Source organism: Mustela nivalis (assembly GCF_964662115.1).
Source record: "Mustela nivalis genome assembly, chromosome: 11".
In the NCBI taxonomy this organism is placed as follows: Eukaryota; Metazoa; Chordata; class Mammalia; order Carnivora; family Mustelidae; genus Mustela; species Mustela nivalis.
Genome location: NC_139030.1, coordinates 69,187,499 through 69,209,449, shown reverse-complemented (window position 1 = coordinate 69,209,449; position 21,951 = coordinate 69,187,499). Strand labels below are relative to the sequence as shown.

Genomic DNA, 21,951 nt, shown 5'->3' with positions numbered 1-21,951 from the left:
GAGCACTTGGCTGGGCCCGCCTGCTGGCGCCACCCTCATGGGGTACACTGTGAGCAGGGCAAGGCACTGGGTGGTCAACGTGAAAAAGGACGCCAGACCCCGTCTCCCCCGAGCCTGCTCTGGGCAGGTGCGACACCAGGACAAGCAGGAAAGGGCTGCTCGTCTACGAAATGCAAGCTCACAGTTGCACATAAAGGGGACGCAGTGTGCGAGTTATTCTCAGATCAGCAATTTTCCATCAACAATGGTTCCAGAAATAGTGCAGTTCAGGGTATGCACATCGTCGCCCTGAATCGCTGTGTGTTCTTCCAATGTGCCCGTCACCGCCCCCACCCCCAGCACAGCCAGTTTCCATGAATGACCTCTGAGAGTTTTCTGGGGGTTTGTTTCTTTTTGTGTTCACTTTGTTTTAGAAATAAGATCCTCCCAGTGCCTTCCCGCTTTCCCCCTTTGACCTGGTGTGATTGTCTCCTTCCAGCAATGCCTCCAGAGTCAGAGATGTTTTGAATTAGGACACCTGTTCCCAAACTGTCTTCTAGATCATTCTAATTTAAGACTCCTGCTAACTACACAAGGTATGCCCAATACAGAGATTTGTCAATCTTTGTAGTATTTCTGCATCCAATAGGAATTTATCTTATTGTTTACATTCATCTCCTACAATTACTGGCTGTTTTCACTTCTTTTTCGTGTATCTGTGCTGACCACGCACTCCTTTGCCACTTCGTTTCCTGGTAGAACTTGTTGCCTGATTTACTAATTACCGATATTCCCACCTACTAGGTCTGTCAGGTGTGCAGACAGCAGCTCTCCAGATTCCTCCTCTGCCTGTGACCTCGTGGGAAATATGCCTCCTGTTTTATATTTTCTGTAGGCAAACTTCTTAGAACTTCCCATTATGATTTCTCATGAGGTGGCAACATATGGAACCAGACCCTTTCAGCATTGTTGGGTTCTAGGACATTGACATTTTGGGTTTTAAGGTTTAATTTGCTGATGGATGCATATGTATTTACTTCTGAAGACATAGAACACAAGCGGGCTTCCGTTTTCATGCATCAAGCGATCTGTCCCCGAACATGTAAACCTATTCTTTCTCACTTGGTTGGAAAAGCCACCGCTTGACTCTGAGCAGGTCTGTCTGTCCACCTGGCCCTGTGCCCCCCACGCCTAGCTTTGATAACCAATGCCTTAAAGACCATTTATTTCCTATCTTACCTACTCTGATGTGGCTATTCTCTAGAACTGATCTTGGGAATTGGAGACCTCTGATTTTTCTTCTTTTTCCATTTTTGGGAAACAATCCTTGAATCTGTAATGAGCGTGGTTTTACTTGATCATTGGAATAATAAATGTGGAAATAGATGACCAGGACCACAGTGCCCTCTAGTCCTCCCTCCGCCCACGCACCGGGCCAGCAGTGTGGCCGTGAACCCCAGGTGTCCGTCTCTGAGGACCCTTTGTTCTGCACCCATACATGGAAACACTCAACACCGAACATTTATCAGTGACTCTTCTATTCGGGTTTTCTACGAGGCATCTCCCTACCCAAGCCCCACCCTGTCCTTGATCCCAGATTGAGGTCTGTATTCCTGGGTTTTACATCTGGGCAGAGTCTCCAGAGGTGGCCCACCCACTTCTTCCCTCCCGTAGGCTTGAGCTGTCCTCCCTCAAGGGTGTCCTTTGTCACAGCTTGCTTGCCTCTGAGGGGAAGGCAACACTGAGCCATGACTGTGGCTCTGTCCCTTCCTCCTTCTGAGAGAATGGCACCTGCCATCTCTCCCCACTCCTGCTACCCCCTGACCTGCCATCAGGTGGAAGACTGACTTCGTGGAGGTGGCCCCTCTACGTGTCAGTGTCTCACATTTGGCACTCGGTCCAGTTACCTGTTGCTGTGCAACCAGCCACCCCCCACCACACTTTGTGGCTCAAACAACAATGTATTGTGATCTCTCATGGTGCTGTGGGTCAATGGGCTCAGCTGGGACTACCTTGCTGGGGTCTCTTGGGGGCAAGGGTGGCTGGGGAGCCACCTGCAGGACCTACTGGGGCGGAGGTCCAAGATGACTACTTCGCCACATGGCTGTCCCCTCAGCATGATGCTGGAGTGGGAACAACAGGGAGCTCCTGGGCTCCATCTCGTGCCTGCAGAGTGCCGGGAAGCCACAGGATTCAGGCAGGGCTTTTACGGTGCTCATGGTGCCTGGGAACCAAGTTCTAATATGAAGCCTGGCACTGAGGGAGAGGGACAACCTCTGACTTTCTCTGGCAGGAAAACAGACCTGGACAGAGAATAGTGGCCGCCATAGCCTTGGAGTTCTGATACGACTTGGGAAAGAATGGGGAAGGCACTGTGGAAAACTGTGCAGTATTGGACTCCTCATAACCTCAGTGAGTGGGGGAGCAGTACAATTAGAAATTATTTTCTTGGACATGAGTGTCAGGAGCAATGGAAACCTGTGACCATTTTAAGTTCCCATAAGCCACATCATTAAATTTAACATTAAATTTAAACATCATTAAAAATGGATGGATAGGGGCACTTGGGTGGCTCAGTGGGTTAAAGCCTCTGCCTTCGGGTTCGGCTCAGGTCACGATCCCAGGGTCCTGGGATCGAGCCCCGCATCAGGCTCTCTGCTTGGCTGGGAACCTGCTTCCCTTCCTCTCTCTCTGCCTGCCTCTCTGCCTACTTGTGACCTGTGTCTGTCAAATAAATAAATAAAATCTTTAAAAAAAACAATGGATGGCGCCTGGGTGGCTCAGTGGGTTAAGTCGCTGCCTTCGGCTCAGGTCATGATCTCAGGGTCCTGGGATCAAGTCCCGCATTGGGTTCTCTGCTCAGCAGGGAGCCTGCTTCTCTCTCTCTCTCTCTCTCTCTCTGTCTGCCTCTCCGTCTACTTGTGGTTTCTCTCTGTCAAATAAATAAATAAGATCTTTTAAAAAAAAATAATGGATGGATAGATGGACAGACGGATGGATGGATGGACAGACAGATGGAAGAATGAATAGATGAATGGGTGGGTGGGTGGAAAAATGGCCATCACTTTGAGTATGAGTTTTCTGTTCTTAAAAATGAGAACGTGTTCTGTTCACCGTCTTGTGGTAAAGTCAAAGTGAATATGTGCATGAAATGATGCTTGGAACAAAATAGTTTCAATAAATATTCACTCCCTTGCTCTGTCCTTCCATGACTCTGTTTGTCATCCAGAACTAACGGCCTCCCTTTCCACAATACGTGCTCTCAGATCAATCCAGTAACTTCTTGGGCTCCGAGGACTGGTATTTGCAGGCTAGTTCTGTTTCTTCCATTTCCTGGGGCAGGGTCTTCTTTCCTTACCCTCAGGTCGGTGGGGTTGTGCGAGTCCAGTGAAGCCCAGTGAACTATGGATCAGTCAAATGCAAGATCAGTTATTTTCTTTCCTGCAGCCGGTTCTGGAGACTGGATGTTTTTCTGAATGCCTTGGCCCTGGAAAGTTAGGTGATCTCACTCGGGCAGAGTCAGGCATGCGAGGCACTGTACCCTGCTAGTTGCCTGTGGGAGATCAACAAAAACAAATGGTTTCAGGAGACCTTTTCCCTCACTGAGTATCAAGTTGCCTTGCATCAGTGTTCCCCGTGATTATGCAAAACAAGTGAATAGAGCAAACATGCTTTAAACACAAATAGAGATCAAATGAACTTTAAGTTTTAACAGGATTCGAGCTCATTAGGTGTTAGCCAAGGCTGTTTGATAAGGTATGAAGCCACGAAAGCCTATAAGGCCTCCTTAACTCTTGGTGTGATCTGGAGCAGAGCTTGTCAGACCTCCGACTGCTCTCGAGTCCCCGGGGCCTTGTTTAAATGGGAATTCTGACTCAGGATGTTGGAGTGGGGCCTGAGCGCCTGTGCCTTTCTAACAAGCTCCCCGGTGAGACTGATGCTGGTATTTGTGGGCCACACGGAAAGGATCGAGAGGCGCCCTGCCCAGCACCTCCATCACCTACATGGATGGTGGGGTGGTGGGAGGGACCCATGGGCAATTTTTGGCAGAAACTTGCTGGTCCTGACTGAATTGACTCTTGCTCTCTTCTCTCCCTCCTTTCCTGGCCCTCTGCTCCTGAGTCTGCTCCCTCTTTTCTTTCCTTGTCCTGGGACAGGGCCCCACAGGAACTCCTGGCTCCGCTGAGATGTCGTGTCACCAAAGTAGTCACCCCACCCCCGTCATGGACTGGAGGAGAGCCCCAAGGCCAAGCCTATGATTGAAGCTCACAGAGCAGCAAGTCAGAAGGACACCTGCTGTGGTCCAACCCTGACTCTGTGTGGGTGCAGACCACTGCTAGGACTTTGCTTTGTGGTCTTGGAGCTCGTGCATATATGTCTGTGATAGGAGGCTCTGACCTTGCTCTTGGAGTAGCTGCAACTATGTTCAAAGAAAACCCAGTGCTGGACAGTAGTACAAGATGTAAAAACACATTTTGTTCAGGACTATTGCAACTGGAGAAGAAAGACCTTAGGCTAGAGCTGGGCTCAACTCCAGGTACAGCAAGGGCAAGTGGGAATTTACAGCCAAGGAGCAGGGCAGGGTCCGAGGATGGAAAACTATGAATTTGGGCTACAGTGACCTAACAGGATTCTTGCCGAAGGCAAGTCGGGGAGATCAGACGTCGCCCGGAGGTGATGGGGAATGAGGACCCCATCTAGATTATGAAGAATGAGAGTTCTGGTGACCCTGAATTAGCAGGCTTCTCGCTAAAATTGAATTTACTCACAAGGGCACAGAGGGTTCTGGAAGGTTTAGGAGCCTGACAGAAGCTTAGTTGAACTTTGTCACCGCCCCAGGCAACCAAATTCATGCACACAAAAAAAGGAAGCTGTATGTAAGCACACGAGGTTATTGATCATTTTGAAGTCAGCAATGAGCGGGCTTCACCCCCTTCAGATGTTAAAGGGGCAATTGCAGCAGACCTACTGTGTGCCCCTGCCCAACACCCCTAGCTTAGTGTTATGCAGGATAAGGACCCTATTGGCCCCGTGACCCTTCCCTCTTATCAGTAAGGACAGGAGGTTCCCAGAAGAGACAAGACCTTTACTTCCTTCCTTCTCCGCAGCCCTGGAAGCTGAGCTGGGTTCAGAAGGAACACACACCCTGTCAGAGCCCCAGCTCGGAGCCCCAGCAGGCAGGCAGGCCACGGATCCCCCTCACCTCCCTCTGTCCACGCCTGTGGCTGCCGGGCCCAGCCCCATCTGCAGAGGGCACCCAGGCTCCGTGGGCCCCGTGCACTCTTCTGTGGGTTCTGCACAGAGACACGGCACCCCCCAACCCCGGGAAGCAGACCCCGAGGCCGTATGGGAGAAATGACGCAGAGATAAGTCGTGTAAATCTGGGCAGAGGCTCGGTGCTAAGGGAAACTGGCATCGGTAGGTGCTTTGAAGCGGAATCAAGGAATTTCTGATGCTAGGAAAAAGCAGAGTGCTGTAGAATTTGGAAGAGGAAAGACTTTTCTCAGATCTGTTGGCAGTGATATCATAATCCGGTCAGAAAGGAGCTATAAATGGATTTTCTCTTTTAGACAGAAGGGGGTTTCCATTTCACAGTGTTCCGTGCTCCCCACGCCACGCTGCGGCGGGTTCCAATCTCTGCTGTTAGAACATTAGACTTGGCTTCTGCCCCAGCATCTCCCTACAGCCTAAAGGTGCCCTGGCTCCCACAGGGTACCGCCGGCACCGCCCCAGGGAAGAGACTCAATCCTCCTGCTGGTTATTCCAAGTGCTCCATGTGCCTTCCTCCTGCAGGGAAGCAAGTGAGCTGGAAAGTCCTGGGTGTGGCTCTGGGGACCAACTGGTGAGTGGCAGGGCCTTTCCGTAAAACGGAGCAGTCAGAGCAGACGACTGTAGGAGCTCAGTGAGCACAAACACCTTCAACCTTGGGCGCAGATTTCTTTACAATGCCTTTAGAATTCCTCGTAAGGGGTTTGCTGACTTCAACCTCAAGTTTGGACGCCTCACCGTCCGTGTGACGTGACGCACCCGGGAAGGCGCAGGGTTTTGCTCCAGCCCTGAGCTGTCCTGCACTAGTTAGGGCTGGGGCCCTTGTATTTGTGGTGTCGAGCTCTCCGCTCTCTTCACAACTAGCACTAATCGGAGCAGCTTGCCCACGTTACCACCTCGAAGAGCATCGCTCCTCTTTGGGATCGTTTGTCATCTTTGCTGAGAGTTGGGAAACCAGATGATCGCCATGTCTCCAGCGTATGCCGAAGAGGAGAGTGCGGGTTCCAGGCTCTGGCACCACCGAAGGGGCTGAGGGACCACCCTGAGCACAGAGCCTGAGTCAAGAGCATTCACACTCTTTGCTTTCACTTCTCGCTTCTCAGCAAGCAGCTGGTGGGCCCTGGCCGCCACGACCCAACCCGCAGACAGGGGCTCAGACAGCAGGCTGTCACCCCCCCAACAAGTTTCCGGGCTGGAGCGCAAAAGCGGGGTCCTAGTGGGACACTCTTCCAGGCCTGTAGATGCCGTGCATGCTCTTGACCTTTCCTGGGGGCAGGGAGACAGAGACAGAGGGAGAGCCCCCTCTCTTCCTCTTCTAACTGGGGTGCTAATCCCACCATGTCCCCCAGCCCCCAACCCTAGTCACCTCCCAAAGGCCTCGCCCCCTAAAACTGTCCATTTAGGGGTTAGGACATGAACATTTAAATTTTCAGGGAGACACAAACGTTCAGTCCCTAACAGTGGTGTTAATGGAGAAAGGTAGTGTAGGATGACAGCGTGTCTGTCGTATTCTTAGTGCCCTCACCTGGGGTAATTACAAATACTCACACAGGTTACTTTGAGGAATTCAACTTGAAGTGGGGACACATTCCATCACAAACACACAGATGCACACACACTTGCACACATACACACACATGCACACACACGTACATGTACTTACGTATACACATACATGCACACGCCCCGCTCTAAGGACTGAAAAATTAATTACATACCAAAGTTCATGTTACAATGGTTCTTATGAGTCTGTCATAACTTACCTTCTTCACCCCTCAGAATGCACCACCCCCATGATAGCAGGCAACAGTGGAAACTCCCACTGATGGAAAGTCTATCCTACAGCTTTTTGCCAGTCACCCAGAGACACCCACAGCCACCTCTGTTCTTCACCTGACCTCACCCCTGCTTGTCCAAGCCTGAGGTCACTTCTTTCCCCGCAAACTGGCTGTTTCCCGCTCCTCCTCCTTCCCTCCTTCACCAGTGGCACCACCAGGAAGGACTCATTTGGGTCATCCACGACCCCCCTCCTGCTTCCCACTGCCTGCTATGCAACTATCCCCCCGGGGCCAATGGCTTATTTCCCATCCAGCTCCAGGCTCTGCTTCTGCCGCATCATTCCCAGGCCCCTGCCATGGGCTTTCTCTGGCCTCCTCCCCTCTGTCGCCCACCTCCCCCCACCCCACACATTAACCTTCCTCTTTGCCCTGCCCTTCGGGAGTCCCTTGCTTGTGCTATGATCACCAGAATCCAGGCTCCGTTAGAGCAGCATGTGGTCCTGCTTTGTCCCCCGAGCCTCACCAGCTCCCAGAATTGTGCCAAGCACGTATTAGGCACACAACACACATTTTTAATTAGTTAACGTATTCCCCACTTTCTGAGCTACAGACAGGTCCCGCAGCAGTTGGAGCACTCAACCTCCAGGACTGTCCGTTGTCGGAGACCACACGCTTCCCTCCATGGGATTTAGGTCCTGGGGTCTGAGCAGGGCTCCGAGGTAGACGGGTGGCATGTGGTTGGAGGTCTGACTGTCCTCCAGAAGGCCCCCCCAAAAGGTGAAGATGGGGAGTGCAGGCTTGGTGGTGGTGGACAGGCCCGACCCCTCTGTGTGTGGGCTGCTCGCGGACACCCAGCCCCAAGCCCCACGGAGGATCTGGCAGAACCCAGCAGCAACCAGTGCCAGGACAACAGGAGGACCTTGTTTGTAGGAAGCACCCCCAGCCCATCCAGGTCTCAGCAGGCAGATGTGCCACTCACCAGGCTGGGTAAACAGAAGGGGCTCCTTCAAACAGAAGGCAGAGGAAGCCAAGGCAGCCTGTGGGTGGCTGGTTCCCTGTTGCCCGTGGGCCCTGTCAAGTGTCTCCCATGGACAGAGGACATCCCTCCTTCCAGGTGGGCGTCCTGAATCCCAGATCATTTTAACCAGGCAGGCATTACCCAATGGGACTTTGAATTTAGTCTTGGTCCCCTCCTGCTGTGAAGGCAGCATCCCTCTTGGAGATGCATACAGAACATCAAGGGCAGGCCTTTCCCTCAGACCTGGCTCCATCTCCCTGCTGTGAGACAGCAGGAGGTGGCCCAGGGTCCCTCCCCTTGCCCTGGCATCACAGCAGTGCCACCATCCTCCAGGCCCTGTGCGGGCAGCAGTGGTCCCTGAGGGGCCGTCTGGCAGGCCTGCTGGCCACCAGGACCCGTGCCACCCCTCCCGAGCCCCATCCCACATCCAGATGAGAAACACGCCTCCTGCCGCCCACAGAGACGTTCCTGCATCGGCGTGCATTCTGAAACGCCAAGATTACGGTCTCAGTGGTGATTTTTCTCCATGGCGTCTCTCGAGGGCCATTATCTTAAATATGTTTACAGATGGCACATCTTCTCAGGCTTTTCAAGCCGAGATGGTTAAAGGGGCCTCAGGCCATTCTAAGAGCTTGAGGGATACTGAGGTCCAAGTCCATCCCCAGCCATGAGGGCTGCAAACCCTCAAGCCTTTGTAGCAGGAGGAAAACGTTTAGCAAACAGGCATTAAAATTCTCAAAACAAACTTATTAGTTAATGCGGCCTGTCACCATGACAACCCAACAGCACAGAAACAAACCATTAGCACATGGATTTATGACTGTGGAAGGTTCAGCTAATACCATTCCAGAGGTGCATTATTTTCCACTTTCAGTTATAATAATAAAAAAAAAAAACCACTAATTTAAAATCCAGCATGAGAGCACAGTCTGGCACAAACATCAGCCCCCAGAAGAAAAGGCCCAAGGGCATGCAGGCCCACAGGTCCACAAGCCCGCCCAGCGACCAGACCGGCACCATCCCCCATGGACACACGTGGGCAGCAGAGCAGGCATCCGGGCCCCAAGGCCAAGGCTGCGCAGGTGTGTTCGTTGCCCCGACCATCCTTCAACAAAGTGGCTCCAAGGGACTGGTTACACATGAGTAGTCCCCGCTTTGGGTCCGGTCCTGGTCCAGGGACGCCAATCCCGTGCCAGGACCTCTTTGGAACCCCATTCCCGGAAGCATGTGGATGCGAGGCATCTGCCCTGAGTCCATCTGCCCTGGTTCCTGACTCAGGAACCAGAGAGCAACATGGCCCATGGCCAGTCTCCTGGAACAGCACGGCCCGCATGGGGGAGGCTGCCCGCACTGCTTGCCGGGCACTTCTGCCGCCTCCAAGGGGCATCTGGTGTTTCCTCTGGAAGAGGGACCCCCCCCACCCCGGAGCAGGTGTGCTGGGCGCTGTCTTTTCCCCACACTGCCACCACCGCCACAGCCCTCTGCCCGCCCCCGCCGGGCTCCTCCCAACTGGAATCACCTTCCACATTCGTTCTCCAGCTCTCAGTTTGGGTGTCACCGTCAGGTGTTTCCAACGCGGTCTCCTGACAGCACCATGAGCCTGCAGCCCAAGCTCACTGTCTCCATCGAAGAGCACTGGGGCTCAGACCTCATGGGCGCTGGGTCAGTGACCAAACCATGGGGAGGGGAGAGTCCGAGACACCTCCCAGGTGCCAGGAGGGGTGGTAAGTGGTCAGGTGAGGAGCTGGGAGAGATGCCGACAAAGCGAGTTAACTTAAGGTTCTGGCGTCCCAGAAAACAGCCCCAAGTTGTGAGGGGCATTTCCAGGGATGCACATGCAGCTGTTCCTGGGCCCTAAGAGGGATGAAAGAATGGAGAGGGTGGGGGTCTGACCGTGTCGCCTAGGAGAGGCCCCGTGTAGGGACACTGACACTCGTGTGGGTTTGGGGGCACCAGAATGGTTTTGCCCCAGCCCAGGACAGGCGCACCGGGACTAGGGCAATGGGAGCCGGGAGTGCCGTGACAAGGGGGTTGAGAATGCGTCTGTGCCCCACCCCTCCCTGACGCCAGACTCTGACTGTGAAGAGCACACACAATAGTGTATTGTGCTCATGAGGAAGAAAACACACGTGTCAATATTTTTACAAGCCTGAGACGAACAGAGGGCTTATGGAACATGAATGAGTACAATGGAACGTAAGAGGAAGAGCTGCCAGCTTCCCCATGAAGTATTTCACAAGCGTTAGCTCACACGGCCTGCCAGCGATCGCAGGGTGAGGGCTGTCATTATCCCCAGAGAGAGGACAAGAGAGGTGGGAACAGGATCCCCGGTCACAGGGCGGCTGAGTGCAGGCTGGAGGTGGAGTCTTTGCCTTCAATGCCAAGCCCGAGCTCTGACCTGGAGCAGTAGACATGGGGGCCAAAGGACAGGCCAGCACGTCTGCCCAGTACTCCGGCCCTCGTTGGAACAGCCTCAGGTAGACCAGGCGCCCCAGAGGTTGTTGACCCAGCAGGGCCTGGGACAATCCCAGTGATGCCTGAGCAGCGGATTCTTAGCCAGCAGCCCCCCAGTGAGCCCAAGGTCCAGAAACACCCACGCTGCCCATTCTAACCAGCACCTCTGGATCTGTGGCTTAATGGGGCCAGGAGACTACAGGGTAGGGCTGCCTGTCCCAAAGATCTTTCCTGGCATAGCAGGAGGGGCTGACGTGGTCCCCAGATGCAAGACCAGCTGGGTCTGCTCCCCATCATCCCTCCCTCCTCTTGCTCCTCCTCCTCTGAGCTGGACAGCACGCCACCCAAGGGCACTACTGGGCCAGGTAGGAGTGGCACTCAGCTCAGGACTCAGCCGATCAGGGTGAGGAGGGAAACAAAGGCCCCATGCACCCACCCACACCATTGTCTGAGAGGAAGCAGCCCCAGGTAGAAGCAGATGGGACACTGGTGCCCTGGAGGCTGAGCTGACTTTCTGGATGGGGCCTGGGAAAGCAGGACAAACAGAAGACTCTGAAAGAGAGCTTGCCTTCTGGGGTTGCCCCCTCATTAGGGGCCCCAAAGGATTGCATCTGCATTTTCCCCAGCAACCTGAAGGGATGAGTGGGGAAGGGAAGTATCGCCTTTGGGTAGATGAGAAGAGCACTGGGATGAGTAGGGGAGGGGAGCACTTGGGATGGGTAGGGGAGCCTGGGGGATGGGGAGAGGGCGGGGAGCATTGGGGATGCGCAAGGAAAGGGAAGGGTTGGGTATGTGCAGGGAAGCATTGGGGATGGGGAGAGGGTGGGAGTACTGGGGATGAGTAGTGAGGGAATGTTGGGGATGGGGAGGGGAGGATTGGGGATGGGGAGAGGAGGAGCAGGGAGCACTGGATCCATCCTTCCTTAGTAATCTGTCAAGCACCTGCATAGGAACCCTGGGAAAGGAAAACACTGGGGTTACTGGTGGTGAAATAACCTGGATAGAGCCAATAGTAAAGGCTGGAGGGCCTGAGAGACCTTGAGACATGAATGCATGAGACCATCTAAGTTATTTTATTGAAGAGCATTATTTAAAGTCCCTTTTCTTAGATGAGTGACACCTACCTTCCGCTCTCCTCTCCCCTACCCACCCTAGATGGCTTTGTTCCGTCAAAGAGTAAATGGTTATTCTTAGATTATAGAGTAATTTTAAACATATGAAAGAACGGAATTAGCCATAAAGTAGACCAGTTGTGGTCAAAAGTAATTACCCAAGAATAATTCCACACCATTTTCTCAGGACTCGCTACAGCATGCACACTACTGCATTTTTTCCAGTTCAAAATTAGTATTACTGGTAGAAATAACACAAAATAAGGCCAGCGAAGACTGGAACTGCACACAGTAAAAATTGTTGTTGAGGATAAAAAAATGGAATGAAACCACATCGTTAATGTTAAAAACTATGAAATTAAACCAGGAAAGAAGAGAGTTGGTGAAAGTAATCAACAGAAAATAAAGCAACAGAACCTGAAAATACATGTTAAGTTTGTTAAGGATTTAGATTGACAGAGGGATAAAAAATTCTGAACAAAATTTAGATCTGTGCCAATGATCCAAGAAATTGGGCTTTGTAGAAGTAACGACCATGAAAGAAAACTCATCAGCGCAGAAGATACAGTCGTGGAAATCAGACATGGGTAAAAAGACACAAACAAAAACAAACAAACAAAAAAACACAAAAAGGGAGGAGTCAGATCATTACTGAGAAATAAAAATGGAAACAATTTGGTTAACAGCATTATGTAAAAAATTGATCTAAGAGCTAGACTGGTTTGACGGAATTAGCTGCAGAAAACCCTTCCTTGATAAATGTCAACAGCTATTGGTATAATTCTGATTAATGTGATAGTCCTTGAAACTTAGAGTAAAAACTCTCAGTGTGAAAATGCTGGGTTGAAATGGGGACACCCAGACAGCCTACCTCCAGGGGGCCCTTCATGGGTGTGGCTGGCGGTGCCGACCCATCCCCCATGGCCAGTGACTAGTTCCATGCAGCCTCTCACAGCCTTGCAGAGACGTAAATATTTGGACTCTGCAAGAAAGAAAGTCCTCTTTCTTCTAGATCACAAGACATGAGAATCCAGACTTATAGCTTCAGGTAGGTCACCTTGGTAGCCAGGTGGAGACACTTGTTTGAAGAATGACATCAATCCAAGTTGAGAAAGACAGAAGGGAAGAAGTCAGGAGAGGAGGGGAAACAGAGAAACAACTGACTGCCTGTCCTGACCCCTGGCTCCAGCCAGACCTGAAGCCGTCAGTTTCCGCATTTGCCAGCTGGGTGAGCCAATACTCTCAAGGGGTCTCCCCATCAGCTGCGACCCAATGAGCCTACAGAGTACAAGAACTGACCTCTCAATCAGGTCACAAAGCAGGCATCAGAGAGTAAAGGAATGAGTGGGCCAGAATGCTTAAGGTTGTGATACAAGATGCAGAGATCAAAATTTCAGAGATAGAGCCATTCTGGGTAATACCAAGCTATTGCTCACTGTCATGGGTATGTCTGGTTAAATAATGGTGAGGGTCAGTGATTGTGAGAAAGTTAAGTGATCTGAAGCTAGGAGAGGGGACACGTGACCCACTTGGACTTCAGAATCGTGCAGAATGGTATCTGTGTTTGGGTGGGAAGGTGATGAGCTGGCTTCCCATGTTCCTTAGGAATGGGGGCAGGGTGGGTTGGAAGGTCTGCAGATGATCATAAGGCGGGGTAAAGGGTAGCACCCTTGGATGTCATGTGCCTCAAAGCCAGGGACATCCGCTGCATGGGGCTGATTGTCAGAACTTCATGAAATTCAGGTTTACCTACTTATGACAGATGAATTATATCCCCACCCCCCAAATTCATGCTTAGAAGTCTTAGCTCCTAGGGCCTTGGAATGTGAGTTTATTTGGAAATAAGGCCATTGCAGATGGAACTAGTTAAGATGAAGTCACCTTAATCCAACAGGACTGGCAATCTTACAAAAGGAGGAAATCTGGACTCGAAGAGGTCCCCCGGGAGAACGTGTGTGAGAAGACAGAGACGGTTGTCAGAGACCGCTGGCAGATAACAGGCTAGGGAGGAGCATCGAGCTTGCTCTCCCTCGGCGCCCTCAGAAGAGTCCAGTCCCACTGGCACCTGGATCTTGGACATCTGGCCCCTGAAAATACATTTCTATTGTTTTGTGGCCTTTGACTACAGTGGCCCCGGGAGGCATGGGTGGGCTGGGAGGCCCACCAAGGGATTCTTCCAGGAGAGATGAGCATGTGTCCACGCAAAGATGCTTGTGCAAATGTTCATATCCACCACACTGGGAACAGACCAAACATCCTGAAACAAACGCACAGACCAGCCAATGGTAGGTTCACACAGTGGCCTGCCACCCTCCTGTGAAAAGGAACAAGTCACTGAGACACAGGCCGTGAAGCATCCCAGCTCTCAGAGCCAGAAGCCAGGATGGGGAACACCAACCCACTGTCAGCCGGTTTCCTCGGCTTAAAAACACCTGTATGCCGTGAAGGAACTTGCATCTTACACTCCAGGCAAATAACTGGAGAGAAACACGTGACCAATATGCCAAAAGCTGTGTTCAGGTCAGGAAGGAAAGTCCCATGGCCACGGGAAGGGGGCAGGGAGGAGCCGCTGGCGTCCCTGTCCCCGGGGAGGCTCTTCCAGGAGGCAGGATTGGAGAGGAGCTGCCCGGGGGCGATGTCCCGGGAGCAGAGGCGAGTGCTGTGAGGGCAGGGGGCAGAGGAAAAGCCAGTGGAGGGGACAGGGGCCTTGCAGCAACTGTCTAAGCAGGAGAACTGAGGACGAGTAAGGGCTCAGTGGCATTCACAGTCTTCGAGGCACTCTGGCCAGAGCTGAGGCAGTAGCCCATGAGGAAGGGAATCCATGAAGCCATAGCTGTGCCCGGTGGGAGAGGATGGTGGCCGAACACTGCTGGGCAAGGGAGCAGTGTGGTTGCTTGCCCGAGCTCCGAGTTAATGCTCTGTGGTTATCGTCTCAAAGTTCTTAACAACTTGATGTTGGGCTTTGCGTTTTGCTGTGAAGTCTGATGGGGTGCAGGAGCCTCACTGGGGCACCATCCATCTCCCGGCTCCTGCCTTCCTGACCCTGGTTCTCAGCCCCTCATCCCCCCTCCATTGGGCATCCTGGGTTCCCACCCCCGACAGCTGTGGGGATGAGGGTGTGTGGAAAGGGGAGACTCACAACCTGTTGGGATGGGGTTGAGGCCGGGCAAGAAAGAAGCAGAGGCAGAGGGGGAAGAGGGAAAGGGAGCCAGGGACCCACAGCACAGGACTCAGTCAGTGACCGTGAACCCTCTCCTGTGCACCTCTGGGGGGGTCCCGTCCCCACCCCTCCTGGGGGCACGCCATGTGCGGCCCATGCCCCTAGAACCTTTCCATGCCTCCAGCTCAGAACAGAGCCAAGACTCCCCATGCCGCTACCCCTCGGTTGCCGCCCATTTGGCCCCGCCCCTTGGTTACCGCCCACTCGGCCCCTCCCCGCCCCGCCCCGCGCTTCCACTCCTAGAGTTGCCCCTGTGGGTCCCTGCAGCTCTAGACAAATCACTCAGGGGCTCTGAGGTGGCAGCTTCCTCAGTGGAACAGAGAGCTGAGGTCAGTTTTCTGCGCCCCGGAGCCCCACCGCCCGCCCCGCCCTGCGTGCCCGTGTACCGCACCGGCTCTGGTCCGGGCCGTAGCTGTTTCCTGCGGGGCGCGGCCAAGCTGCGGGCTCCCGGCACAGACAAGGGCGGGCCCGGGAAGCTGAAAGGGGTTCAGATCTCTCTTGCACCCCAAGGCGAGCCCCCCCCCCGGCTCTCTAGCTCCCCACCCCCCGCCCTCCTTGGTCTGCACTGTCGGGGAGGCCTGGGTCCCTTGTCCTTGTCGCCACACCCGTGGCCCCGGGAACCAGGCCAGGATGGAGAGCTGTCGCGGGCCGCCCACGCCCGGGGACACGCGCGCTGTATTTAATTTTGGAACCTGAGCGAACTTCGCTGCTGGCAGGATTGCCCGGGCAGCTCATCCCTCGCAACAACTCGCGTTTTCATTTAGCCAGAGATAACAGGTGTCCCCAAGTCACCGGCTGTGCGCTTGGACTAATGTCGCGCGGGGTGAGGGGACAGGAGGGTCTGTGCTGTACTGCTTGTGATTGGCGCTGCTGGCAAACTTCTCCTCCCTTTTCACGCCAGAGAAAACCCAGAGAGGAGACATGGTTCCTTTAGGGAAAGTGTGCGGAGCTGTTTCTACCGAGCGCCTGAGACCCGAGCCCGTCAGCTCGCCCCTGCCCGAGGCCCCGACCTCCGGCTGGTTTTAACAATCTCCATCTCCCCAAGGGCGCCCGCAGCCGGGCACCAGCCTCCCAACGCGTGGGAGCTGCTCCGGCCCCCAGTCCACGCACAGGTGAGCCCGGGAGGCTCCAGGCTGGGAGCGCTGCGGGGGCCCCAGGGTACTGCTGGCCTCCAGGGTGTGATCCTGGGAGTGCCCTGAGGTCTAAACGGAGGTGACAGAGCCTCCCACTGCCAACTCCAGGCCACGTGACTATGTTTGCTGGATTAGACCAGGCTGCACCGCCAGGAGGACCCAGGCCCGAACCAGTCCCGTTCTGGCGAGGTCACAGCGAGGGGGACGCTCCAGGTCAGGGCCAGCTGCACCGGGTCACTGGGGTATCTGGCTGAGGGGCTCCATCAGGAGCACCTGCTTCCAAGGGCACCCTGGTTTGCTGTTCCCGTCAGCAGGAAGGGAGGGAGAAAGGGTACAGTAGTAGTGTCTCCCCAGGCCAGTTCTGGAAGAAACCCAAACCGCTCCCATACATTCCATTGGCCAGAACTTGGTGACACGGCAGTCCCTAAGAGCACAGGCTACTGGGAAGTGTAGTTCCTAACAGAACAGGCTGCTGGGAAGTGTAGTCCCTAGCAGCATAGGCTGCTGGTAGATGTAGTCCCTAACAGCACAGGCTGCTGGGATGTGTAGTCCCTAGCAACATAGACTTTTGGGAAGTGTAGTCCCTAGCATCCTGGGCTGCTGGGAAGTGTAGTCCCTTACAGCACAGACTGCTGGGAAGTGTAGTCCCTAACAGCATGGGATGCAGGGAAGTGTAGTCCAGCTGTGAGTTGGGGCTGCAGAGCTGCTGTCATCACTCTCCCAGAATGGACCACCTGGCAATGGGAAGGGGAGAAGGCCCAGAAGCTCTACTGTATAGGGACTTCATGAGAGGACCCAGGACACTCATTTTGAGAAAGGAAACTCGAAAGCATGTGCATCTTCAAGTATTTGAAAATCTGAAGCAGCTTGACTGTGTGCATGCAAATCCAAAGGGAAGTGGGGGAAACCGTGACAGAGAGCTAGTCTGAGTCTCCATAAGAAATCACCACCAACACACAGATTCTCCCAGAGTGAAGCCGGGCTCTCATGCTGTGGAAGAGACCCACGGGCCACCAAACACCCAGGCCCACAAGTGCAAAACAACAGCTTCCCATCCCTACTTCTTTTAAAAAGCCATTATCAACACATCCCTCTTTCCTTTTCTTAATCCGTCCTGGTTTGTCTTTCTCCACGATCTGAGAATCCCTGCTCCTTGCTCTCAGAACAGAAGAGGCTGCAGGCCTGAGGGTGGTTGGCCCAGGCCTGGGTAGAAGCCAACTGAGTCTAAGCTCAGACAGGCTCAAGGAGTCAGGTCCTCAGGGCCACCCGCCATCTTTAGAACAAACAAAGCTGCGTTTGCAAGCCACTGTGAACTTAAGAAAAGCCCCGCGTGTGTTATTACAGGCACATTTCTCCCCACAATGTTCCTGGATGAGAACTGGGAAGGCAGACCAGCCCTTGAGCCACCAGGTGGGCACACGTGGTCGAGGACAGGCTGAGGGCTAGAATTTGCCCTAGCATATTCCAGGGTAAGGAGACCCGCCCTCTCTGCAGAAATGAGGCTTGGTGTTGTCTCCTGCTAGGCTTTGCAGTTTGAGGCTAAGTGGCAGAGCTCAGATAGCAGCTTTCTGGCTGGACAAGACACCCCTGGAGCTTGTCAGCCTGGAGCCACCATGGGGCAGAGGTGGGCAGATGACTAAGCTGAGAGGGAGAGCCAAACACCCCATTCTTAGCCGAGCTCCACCGCAAGGATCCAAGCCGCCCAGAGCAGCGCCCTCACTCCCTAGGCTAACTTCCCCTTCATCTCAGGAGGGGAGGAGCTGCACTGCCTCTCCCCACCACGAGGGGCTGACCTAAGGGTCCCATCCATGCAGGATGAGGACCGACTTCTCAGGAACTGGAGGAGTCTGCAGGTCACTGTTCGCTCAGGCTGAGCCAGCCCTGGTTAATGGTCCCGGCAAGAGCCATCGTGCTGATTCCAGGGCATATCACTCCTTGGGTACAACCAACTCTAAAATCCCCCAATTCTATAGAAAATCACAGCAGCACCCGCCCCACCCCCGGACCTCCCCCCCACCCCCAAGCAAATCCCAGAGACTGGTTGCCCGCAGAGGGGTCATAGCAACGCGCGGGCCACGATGCAGACCCGCTCCAGCAGTGAGGCCCCGCCCCCCGGACACCAGACCCGGGTCCACCTGGCAGGGACCTTGGCAGCCGCACTGCCGGGTGCGCGCTGAGCAGCGCCCCGTGACGGGGAGCCAGGCTGCACTGCTGAGGCCGCAGGCCGGGTCTTGGCGTTCCAGAGCAGCTGGGGGACCCCGCTCGCCCCCCTCCCGCCTCCCTCCTGTGTCAGGCTGCCTCGGCCGCAGAGCAGAATTGCTGGCGTTGTTGGTTTTATCTCTTCCCACCCAGAACACACATTCCTGAGTGCGCTTTAAATCCCCAGATTCCAAAGGGCAACGAGGCTGTTTATCCAGACCTCGGCCCCTTAAACCATTGTTTTATGCAGCCCTGCTTTCCGAAGCATTTCCTAGTTTCCCGCTGATACCAGGAAAATGCGAAATTTCCCGGCGGGGTTTGGGGTTGGGGGGTTGGGGATAGGGAGCGAGGAGTGCCTGGAAGGGCAGAGAGCTGGCCTCAAGCTGGAAGGCCGTTAGGGGATCAATGGCCCACAGGAAGAAGGCGATTAGACGGATTAGATGCCCTGGATCGGCAGTTCTTGCTGGTAATGGGACCCCTCCCTCTGTCCATCCTCTAGCGACATCTTCCTCCTGGACCCCAGACTGGGAGACACAGGGAGGGGAGGGTCACACCCTACCAAGCCCATCCCCAGCCACACCCCTTGGGGCCAGCCCTTAAGAAGAGCCCTCCTCACTGGGGGCTGAGCACATAGGTCCCCTGGTGACCTCATTAGATGCAGATGGCAGGTGCCGACATGGCAGTGCCACTGGAAGGGGTCCCAGCTCTGCAGGCTCCCCATGAGGGGGTGGCTCAGTCACATCCCAGGGCCCTCCCGGCCCCGTCCCGGCCCACTAAGACTGCTGAAGTCCTCCAGTCATTGGGGAAAACAGGAACCACTCTAGGTGTGAACCACTTTCACATACAAATTCACCTTCATCCCCTGAGAGAGGCAGAAATACCTCCATAGAACTGAGAGTAAATACAGAAGTCACCCGCTGAAGGGTACGCTCAGGTCATGGATTCATTCAACAAACATCTCGATCACCTACTGTTCTGGGGTTACGATGCCAGCATGTGAACTGGGGGGTGGTTCAACCTGTGAGTAACCCCATCAGGGCAGCAGTCCTGCTCCGGAGGAGGCCCTGATGGGTCTGGTTGAACCCGGGGCTCCTGGGCCTATCTGTGGGTCTTGGTTTGCAGAGACGACATAGCGAAGCCTGAATGTCGCCCTGCGAGTAGTGAGCCCGGTTAACCTGTCGGGCCCAGCTGGAGGGCACACGTGGGGCCCTGGATGGAGGGTCACTTGCCAGGTATGCGCAGGTCCAGGAAGCCCACTGGTGGGAGAGGGGTGGCGGAGTGGGCAGTACCAGGGGCCCAGGGAAGGGGGTGACACTGCCAGGACCTTCCATCTCCTGCTAAGAAGCAGGGTCTGCATCCAGCCCTCCCCACTCCGAGACCCTCAGCCAGTCTCCACAGGGCGCTGCTGAGTGCAAACCTGCGTTCACCCACTCCAGGCAAGGGGTCCAGCAGCCAGCGGCTGGACCGGACGGGTGAACCGGCAAGGCCTTCGCATGCTGTGGAAGGAACCGTGGAGGAGGAGGAGAGGCAGGGAGGTAGGAGCCTTCGGTGCTAATGGAGAAAATTTGGGCAGGGAAAGGGGCTAAGATATGGTCAGGGGGGTGAGGGGTGTCAAAAGTTTGGAGGGAAAGGTTCTCTGAGAAGGTGCCTCCTGGAAGATGTGAATGGTGCCTCTGAGTGTCTGTTGAAAGCTCTGGGGCCCAGGGAGCCATAGGTGTAAAGGCCCTGAGGTGGGGTCAGGCCTGAGGGTGTGAGGTGCTCCAGGGTGGCAGCTTGGCTGGAGGGCAAGGATAGGGGATAGTGGCTGGGGGAGGGTGGAGGCCAGCCAGACCCCACAAGGCCTTGTGGGTCATTATCAGAGACCCAGGGCTGGCTCTGAGCAGATGGGGAGCTGACAGGAGGGTGCGAAAGGGAGCGGGTGCCTGGATGTGTGTTAACAGAATCACTCTGCCCCAGGAGGAGCTGGGAGAGGAGGCTGGACCACAGAGAGGAGGCTGGACCACCCTCCTGGACACCGGCTAAGAAACTTCCCTCCTTAGCATCACCGGGACTGCAAACCCCAAGCAGGGACCAGCACCCCTGCCTGTCCTCCCTGCTGCAGAGGGACCACTGGATGCTGGCTCATGGCTTGCACCCGACACAAATGTGCCCATCCTTGCCAAGGTGGCATTGCCGACACCAGCCACAGACCTCCGGCCAGCTGGCAGGGCCGTGGGCCCCAAACGAGCCCAAGATGGGACTCCTGAGCTGCTATCCATCCCATGGGAGCTCTGGGCATCAAAACTCCTATGGAGGCCCAGCCAGAAGCAGCTCTTACAGGAAACCTGGGGGCCCATGGAGGTGTACCCCTGGGATTCCTCAGGAGCTGGTCAAAGGCCTCACCTCCAAGGGAATCACCTTCAGGGGACACCACCCCCAGAGGGACATCACCTCCAGGGCACACTACGTCCAGGGGGACATCGCCTCCACGTGGACACCACTCCTGGGGGGACATTGCCTCCAGGGGACTTCACCCTAGGGAGACAGCGCCTCCACATGGACACCACCCCTGGGGGGACAGCACCTCCAGGAGCTCCCTGGGGTGGTCCCACCCGACAGACCACAAACTGCATCTGTAGCATTTGGACAAAATGGTCCTTTGCCTTCAAACATCAGTGACTTTCTTTGGCCCCCACACTTTTGCAGAAGTGCACCTTGACTTGTAATAAAATTGTACTATTATCCTCAATAGGCCTTGGCAAAGTCCTCCCCTCTCTGAAGGTGATCAAATGTATTCAGCACCAGGTGAACAGGGAGCTGATGCATGGACTCGCTGGTTCCTCGATGGGTTGTCTTGGACTGTCCCCCACCCTCCAGTCCCTCCTCTGCAGCTGGGTTAGGCATCCTGCCATCCCCCACTCCTCCTTCCCAGGTGCACCTGTATTCTGCTGTCCCCCACCTCTCCTCTCCAGGTGTGCCCTGCATCTCTTCTGCCCTATCTGTTTCCTCTGCCCCACATGTCCTTACTGCCCCTGATTTGCTGACAAGCCCATGAAGACAGCCCTGCTTCCAGCATCAGCAACAAGACTGATGAGGGCACCTTAGTCTGCCTCTCTCACTGAGTCCTGACTCTGGAGACATCTGGACACAGCTGGAGAAGGTAAACAATAGTTGCCCTTGTCAGATTTGATAGGGAAGTGAACAAGGAGGGAAGTGAGGAATGCACTCCTCCATCTGTCTGATCAAACGTGGGCTCATGCACACCTACGTGGGGCAGTACGTTTCCGACTAGCCCAAGAGCAGAAAGTCAGTATGAGTCTGCGGGAAGGAGGGGTCTCTGCCCCTCTGCACCTACATCCACACAGCAGACCACCTGAGCCCACCTGAGCTGGCAGTCAGCCATGACCAAAACAGATATGCTCTTTTGTGCATACACCATGCTCCAGCACCACAATGTGGAAAGGGTTAGGGAGACACAGTTACCTTTTAATTTTGGAGAACAGATAATAGACAGAGAAATTACTCCAAAAGGAGAATGAATACGTTGCTGCAGAGGCTCAGCAGGGTCCCCAACCCCATGTGTTCTTCCACAAAGAGATCCTCTCTGGGTCAGGAGGCCAGTGAGATCCCATATTTTTAGAAGGAGTATGCTCTGATCCTACTTCCTAGCTAATCTCAAAAATCCTAATCCCCTCGGGGCGCCTGGGTGGCTCAGTGGGTTAAAGCCTCTGCCTTCAGCTCCGGGCATGATCCCAGGGTCCTGTGATCCAGCCCTGCATCCTGCATTGGGCTCTCTTCTCAGCAGGGAGCC

The 21,951-nt window shown here is 54.6% G+C and overlaps 1 long non-coding RNA gene across 1 annotated transcript; it reads left to right on the top strand.

Moving 5' to 3' along the window:
- Window positions 1–19,503: 19,503 nt before the first annotated feature.
- LOC309844458 lies at window positions 19,504–20,889 on the top strand. Its single transcript, XR_014300707.1, has 2 exons — window positions 19,504–19,696; window positions 20,118–20,889. It is a non-coding gene; the product is annotated as an uncharacterized lncRNA (long non-coding RNA).
- Window positions 20,890–21,951: the final 1,062 nt, after the last annotated feature.